This window comes from Cydia pomonella, chromosome 22 (assembly GCF_033807575.1).
Source record: "Cydia pomonella isolate Wapato2018A chromosome 22, ilCydPomo1, whole genome shotgun sequence".
Lineage (NCBI taxonomy): Eukaryota > Metazoa > Arthropoda > Insecta > Lepidoptera > Tortricidae > Cydia > Cydia pomonella.
The window spans coordinates 13,633,016-13,641,114 of NC_084724.1; the positions used below are offsets into that span (position 1 = coordinate 13,633,016).

The 8,099-nt window shown below is 38.3% G+C and overlaps 2 protein-coding genes across 3 annotated transcripts in view; one reads left to right on the forward strand and one right to left on the reverse strand.

Moving 5' to 3' along the window:
- The window catches only part of LOC133530376 (orexin/Hypocretin receptor type 1-like), a 162,810-nt gene that overhangs the window by 42,381 nt on the left and 112,330 nt on the right, over positions 1-8,099 (forward strand). The window lies entirely within an intron of this gene.
- Positions 1-8,099, reverse strand: part of LOC133530373 (uncharacterized) — a 211,178-nt gene that overhangs the window by 25,407 nt on the left and 177,672 nt on the right. The window lies entirely within an intron of this gene.

An 8,099-nucleotide genomic window follows, 5' to 3' on the forward strand; every position in this document is an offset into this window, starting at 1 on the left:
GTATTCCCGAAGCTCAGAGTAGATACACTTTTCATACCAGTTTGTGTATGAACTAGAAGTCAGCGGCAATCTATCCTAGAGTATAGAACTATCCTAGAGTACAGAAATTGAAAGAACACCGTTTGTGCCTTCCAGTGACCTGGTTCCATAGGAAACCAGCTTACATCAGAGTTCCACAATTTGGCGCGAATTGATACAAAAAGTAATAGAAGCGTATTTTACTTAACATTAACATTATCTATATTAGTTTTTTGGCGAAAATTTCATTTTTGGTACAAACTTTCACCGCTGATTGTACTTTTCTTACCACAAACAACTTATACTCATCGAGACAATGATGTAAAAACACCCAACAACTGTGATAAAACAACGTAAACTAATTGTGTTTGGGGTTGTTAGAATTATTTCGATCAGTATTTTCGAAAAGTACAAACAGCGATAAAAGCATGTACCAAAAATAAAATTTTGCCAAAAACTTATATTCTCTTAAGTTTCTACAAAAATCTCTAACGAGTAAGAAAAACTTAATCGAGTATTAAAACAAGATTCAAAGGGGCCAGTCATAACCAGCACTACTCCATCCTAACCAAACGTCTGCCACCATCGGTGTTACCACCAACCAGAGTCAAGTAGTTTACTATCTCTCCCACCTCGCCGTCTATCATATCAATTCTTTATTTCGAGATAACAGTGATCCCATTTTTTGTTTAGTATTACATAAGATAACGCTTAAAAACTAATGTTAATACTTAAAAGTTATACTTAGACTTAATTAATCTAACAACTATAAATGGATGAACAAAACGCCTTAAACAATAGTACATTACTATAGAGGCCGGGTTGCAGGCCAAGTAGATATATACGGCTGAGCGTAGCGAAGCCGAATAGAGATACGCGGCCGGCAACCCCGTTTCTCGCCGAGATATGTATAGTGCTTTTTTCAAACGTTCAAGAAAAGAGCGTACTCCCATCTTAAAGGCCGGCAACGCACTTACAACCCCTCTGGTGTTGCAGGTGTCCATGGGCGGCGGTAATCGCTTACCATCAGGTGATCCGTCTGCTCGTTTGCCTCCTCTACCATAAAAAAAAAAAACTTGCAATTAAAACAAAAAAAATGTAGTCAATTTTTTTTGTGGCGACCTACTCGGCTCGCCACTCTACCAGCGGTGTACAACCTTACGCGCGTAAGTCCGCGCGCCTGCGCGATGCGCCACCGCCGCCGTGACGAATATGCACAACAAATTATCGTACCAAGCTAACTGAAGCTAGTTGATGGTTGAATGCCAAGACGTTGTGTCACAATGTGACGATAAAAAACAAAAGAAGGTTGCTTTACAGTCCTAGGTGTGTAAGGCAGTATGAAATTCCTTTACATATCATCTTCACTCATCGCACCTGATATGTAGTATTTCCGGACCTAATTTGACGTAAGTCATGTCATCATTTCATAGCAAGTTTGAGAAAAGTTACTTTTACCGCTTTTGAACATCTAGCAAACCTTCGGGCCAGCATGTTCGCCCGTACACACAACGCTCTCCGTTCTCTCTCTAAATCCTCATCGTCCTTTAAGTCGTCGGTAACAATATGCCCTAAATGTCTATGGAAGCGGAATACTTTTGGAGAATCTTGGATTGGATTAGACGGAGCGCCCCAAAAACTACTTATGTATGTTTTTGGGGCGCTCCGCAATCACTATACCGTTACAAAATCTATTTCTCATTTTCGTTTTAACGGAATTTCTGCACGAAGCCTTTTGGGACACGAGACCTTTTAACCGTGTGGACGGTGTTGCCTTACAGATGGTATTATTTTGTATTGACCTTGAAATATTTCGTCTAATATGTAGTTAGCACTACTATGTAATTACATCACAATTACGACGGATCTGGAATGCTACTTATATGAAAGATGATCGTAGCTGCTTGAAATTTTAGTGCTTGAAGCGCTCTGGAATTTAGTTATTTATTGTCAACCTGGGTTGCTTCCAAGTTTCTACATTAATTATTCGGCAAAACATATAGGTATGCAGATTCCGTCGCATTTTGGTATCAGGGTATGTTTGGTACCTACAATAGGTACAAAACTAATTCGTACACTGAACAGTCACAGATATAGTGATAAGCTGATATGGCTGACCATTCTAGACAGCTCATTCAGACTTCGGACCGTCAATAAATCCTGAGGATGCCTCGTAGAGGCGAAACACGTGTCGAGTTTTGTATTTTCGGTGGTGGGTTGTTATAATTATTTACGTATTGTAGGTATACATACATACGCAAGTAAGTATAAAGGTGCGACCAGACCGCAGCTTAAAAACGATACGGAATCGCAGTGACGCGTCGTATGCGTACCGCTTTTGACGCATGCTCCCCACACCGCTGCTTAAAATACGCTGACGCACCGTAAATTAATCTGCGTATAAATCGCAAAAAATATTACACGGAGATCTTATGGCAGACACCACACCGGTGACGTAAAAGACGCAACTGTTTTTAAATGCAGCGTTTTTTACGCAAAGATTTACGAACAAAAAAGATTCGCGTGAAGCACGTCACTGCGATTCCGTACCGTCACCGTTTTTTAAGCAGCGGTGTGGGATGCATGCGTCAAAAACGGTACGCATACGACGCGTCACTGCGATTCCGTATCGTGACCGTTTTTTAAGCTGCGGTCTGGTCGCACCTTTACGGGTTAACGGGTTAGCACTGATTGACTAGCACGTTATCTTTTCGCGGATTAGCAAAATAATATTTTCCTACTCCTCTACTGTTATCTGTCATTTATGCATTCATTAACACGAATATAAGAACATACATAAAAGATTTCAAGAAAAGTCTATATTGTCTATTCCTCATAAAAGCTCTTGTGCTTTTATAAGCTATAACGTTACTGCGATTAATGGCTACCAACCTAACAAAACCAAAACGAATACAGTTTTAAACTAAGTGCATTGCTGCCAACTTACAAAATATTCATTTGGTTGCATAGTAAAATTAATTACTTCATAAGTCAGAATCACGCATGTGACACCCGTAATATAGCAACACCCATAGACTACGAAGACCGCTTAGCGTTGCTTGTTAATCTCCGTAGGCTACGGTGGCCAAAATTGAGAAAAAACTGTCTAAAAAATTAATTTAGCAAGTAGCAAGTGCCAGGGCCTCATGAGTTACGAGGAGGTGTCGCTGACCGGTCGGCCGCGGCCCGGGGCGGGCCGGGCGCGTAACAAGGTATGCTCGCGCGTCTTGGCTATATACTTTTGCTGTAATTTGTTTACCTAAATTAAGATTTATTTTTGTTGACTCGTAGGAAAAATATTGTATGCAACGTTGTATAAGTAGGTCAAAAAATTCTCGTGGCGTATTCCTTTACAATGTTCGCCTACGCCTTCGGCTCCGGCTCACATTGTAACTCACGCCACTCGCCTTTTTTGACCCTTCTTATACAACTGTTGCATAAAATACTATTTTTGTTTTAATTAGCCTTATTAGTGCCAAAAATCGCTAGATGATTTTGACAAGCATACAATTAAGTGTGTAACATATGATTTGCAAATTTTGTATTAAATAATACCTAAACACTGAATATTATCTAATAGTAATATAGCAACACCCATAGACTACGAAGACCGCTTAGCGTTGCTTGTTAATCTCCGTAGGCTACGGTGGCCAAAATTGAGAAAAAACTGTCTAAAAAATTAATTTAGCATATGATTTGCAAATTTTGTATTAAATAATACCTAAACACTGAATATTATCTCTGTTATACGAGTATGTTAGACATACGATATAAAAAAATCATCATCACATTCTGTTCAATTTCGACCACAGTGACTAAAAAGCCGTTTGAAAAATTCTGGCTCAAATATTACAAATGTGGAGCCAGCTTTAACTTTTAACAGCAAAGTCGCAACGACTGAGCTCACAGCATTTCACGGAATGTGCATATTTGCCATTAAAAATCCGGGTTTTGCTTGCGTTCCCAAATTTGCAGATTTACAAACTACTGCAGGAAAATTGTGCATTTATTTTAATTTGGTTAATCATAGACGAAGCAAACTCTAAAGAGGTAGACCAAGACGAGTTATTTCGTCATGTTATGTTTTACTTATAACGACTTATGAGCAAATAATATACCTGTTTAAGGAAATAGTTATATATTAACGTTAACATGCTAGGCGTATTTACAAGTATTACGAGGATTCGGGCAGCAATTAAATCATCAGAAACTTAAAGAATAACTTTACCCTTCAGTTTACCTACGAGTAAAATAGATTGCTATTGTTTTCGTTAATATTACTTAGTGACTTTGTCACCTATATGCATTCTACTGATTTAAACTTTCACTATTTTTACACATTCTTATGATGAGGAATATTGTGTTAACAATAAAATGGACACAAGCGAAATATACTTACAGTTGTAACAGCTTTATATTGGAAATTTTGTCAAGGCTTGTGGCAGAGGCAGCCGGGGTATGTAAACAGGAGCCTGTTCTGGACGTGAAACCGTACACGGCCATTAAGCTCCACCCGCGGCGTCTGCTGCCAAGCACTTAGGATTGTAAACAGCTCGCTTAAATTCTTTTTTAAAAGACCGAAAAGGAAATAGCTGGACGACTTGAACGCATTTCATCCGGATTGGCGGGAATGTACAAATGACAGGGTTGAGTGGAAGAAGCGACGGGAGGCCTTTACCCAGCAGTGGAACACTAAATTTGGCTAATAAAAAAGACAGTACAGAACAAAAATTCTATCCTGTTGCCTTTCTAAAACACACAGACTTGACACCCTCAAATCGTTAGAGAGAATAATTATAAAGTACCTATGACACATTGGTAGCTTTAAGAGAATAATAAATACATAAAAAATAGCCGACTATACAATCGATGTTAGCGCAATACAATTTTCACCTCAGCAGCTCCTACAAGAGTACTTTGCTGCTTAAAAACAGTAAGTAAAATGCGAAGTGACGGTTTACTATGACAACTAGCATCTAGCATTATGGAATATAGAAAATAGGACAACCAAATTTACATTTTCATCTTCATTTGTCCAACCTTTAAAATAAATTCATGCGGGACAAATATTTGCCTACAATGTTTGATGTATGTTCATTTGTTCAGCATTCACAATAATACGTGGTTTGTACGATATTTTGAAGTCTTTTGTTGATATTCCAATAATAATATATTCGAAAAAGAAATTCGAATAAGATTGTAAGCTCGACCGGCCATGTTTATCGTGTTCTTATGGAAATTTTATCACTTATCTGTACAATCAAGAGCTGGCCCTGAACTTTGATTGTTTCCGATTCTAGTGCAGCTTCCCGTGCGGATCATCAACGTTGTTTGTAGCCAGGTCAGTGTAAAATACTTTTGTATTTTCGAATTTACCCTTAGTATAAAAATAAAGTAAAACCTAGATGGATCGATTTTTCGCCCGCGTTAGTCTGTGGTTTGAAAGTTAAATCGAATCATTACTTAACAATTTAATACCCTCCGGGCTACCGCTAAATCTCGGGCAAACTAATTACTTTTAAATTTTTCCTTGTTTGATCGAATTGTCGTTTTCATATTGTAAATTTCAGCGAATCCCTAGAGCCGTTTTTGAAAAATTACCATAAAAAAAAAATGCAAACCTATATGAAAAAATATGATAGATTATTTGCCGTTACTGTATAGGTAATATGAATCTGGGTTGTGTTTGTTTGTCACGCTCATATTCAAATTATTAAGAAATTTTGGTCTAAATTATAGACTTTTGAACTTATTGTACGGTTTTGCTTGCGTATTTTGCCGCCAAATTTTGGCGAAACTAGGGTTAACCAGTCAAGTATATCGACTTTTTTAATACGCATTATCCAACTGGGCGCTTTATGCTTTAGACACTTTTGTCATTTCGACGAGTAATTTATTTGTCATACAGGAGATAATATAATGAAAAACTTCGAAATAGTTTAGGGTCCCAATCCCGCATCTATCCAAAACATACTCTAAAAGTTCCCTCTTCATTTCGCCATTTGTCTTTATTGGGTGTATGTTTACTACAATCTTTACGACGCTTCCACATCGTCTCGCCTAACTTTTGGGGTAGCTAACCCATTCCATTAGCGAATATATTTAGTTTCAAATGTGGAAATGAGTTCTGAGTTGTACTTGCAATTTAGGCAACTTACTTACACTTTTTAGTATATTTAATAAAGAAATGAAAAAAGAAAATAATTGTACCTACTTATGTGAAAATTCCTTCATGGTGCAGTTTATATCCAGATTCGCTGAAAAATTCAAATCATGTAATCAATTATTTATTACATTTAAATAAACTTTTAAATTTTATTATCTCTAGCACATACAGCCCTCGTTGGCCTGTCAACTGCGAAACTAACTACGTACGCGGAAAAACATGTTCAAAGTGGTTGGCAAGTTATTCATTTCTGAACGATACATTTTCAGCACGTGTAGGCATAAGTATATTACATTCTAACATAATACATTTTCCTTGCCATTTTTTTTCATCTCATGAGTTCAAGAATCTTAAAAAGGAAATCGAATGATTTCGCTAAAATCTTGTTCAAATAAATCATGAACAGCCCAATGTAGGTAGGTATCTCGGATCTTTGAGCAGAATAATCCTCCAGCGCCATTTGTCTTCGTCAGACCTATAAAACTGGAAAGCCAAGGGGCCTAATATATTTTTTCAGTGTTAACTATTTTGTAAGAAAAGCTTATACTTTTTCCTTATTATTATAAGATAAGAGATGTAAGCTACTCGAAAGGAAGAGGTTCGTCATCAGGTTAAACTTGGCATAAGTTAGTATTTTTCAAATCCATTGGTTGGCACGTTGGGTGGACGATATTCGGCAGATTGCGGGTCAGTTCTGGATGAGATTAGCTCAGGGCCGGGACAAGTGGCATACTAGAAGAGAGGCCTATGCTCAGGAGTGGGCGATAAAGCGCTGATATGATGATGATAACTGATGCAAAATAGTATTGTTAAAAAAACATTCGGCACAACCCTAGTGTTGTATAAATTCAGTCCTAATACAGATTTGGATTCAACCCGTATGTCTGCCGTAACAGATGAAGGTCTCCTCTACTTTCAAGTCACGTGAGCCAGTGACAGCTATATCTGCCGTGGGCAGTAGTTGCTATAGAAACGGGGGCTCTTTAAATACCTAGTAGTCTTCGAATTTGTTTTTCTTAACTATGCGAAAAAGCTACTTATTACTCTCTATTACGTGTAGGCATAAGTAGATACCTACTTTAGGGATACTGAGTTGTAAGTCGTATACTTTGGTATATATGTGGAACAGTCATATGTTTTAATACACATTTTATACGCGGAATGGGAAAGTACCTCCATCTTACAGAAAACCGCAGCCAAATAACACTAGACCCTACTCATAGTGTTGTGTTCCTGCCGGTGAGTAAGGTTGCCAGAGCTCAACGAGGGGGGGGGGGGAGGGGTTAGGGTGGGCAACGCGCAAGTACCTCCTCCGGAATTGCAGGTGTACATAGGCTTCGGAGACTGCTTACCATCAGGCGGGCCGTATGCTTGTTTGCCACCGACATAGTATAAAAAAAATACTGATTTAACAGTATTAAAACATTATAGGGATACAACAAAATAGTGCTCCAATTGTCATCCTTCGTTGATAGTGTGGAGACTAAATTACGTTGAAACACTTGGTATACATCTTCTGTCATCTATATTTTTAACTTTTAAGAAATGTAAAGCATGATAACAATTTTATTATACATATGTGACATTGACATCTATCATAATAATATCGCAGCGGCCAGATATGCTGGACTAGAAATAGGTTACACATGGAGGCTAATTACAGCCGTGACATCAGGCCATCTCCAGACTGTTGGGGTCGATAGCAATCAGGGAAACGCACAACCCGTCGGGAAAGTGTGCGTCGCTCTGGAGCTTCACAATGCTGGATATCCTCCTCGAGCATGTGAGCAGAGTTGATCCGGTCTATAAACACACTAACGAGCTTTCCACGAATATCTATCTTAAAAATCTTGTCACCTCTACTAATAACCCTGTAGGATTCAGTGTATGGTACTGGGGTACTGTAGCAAGGTAC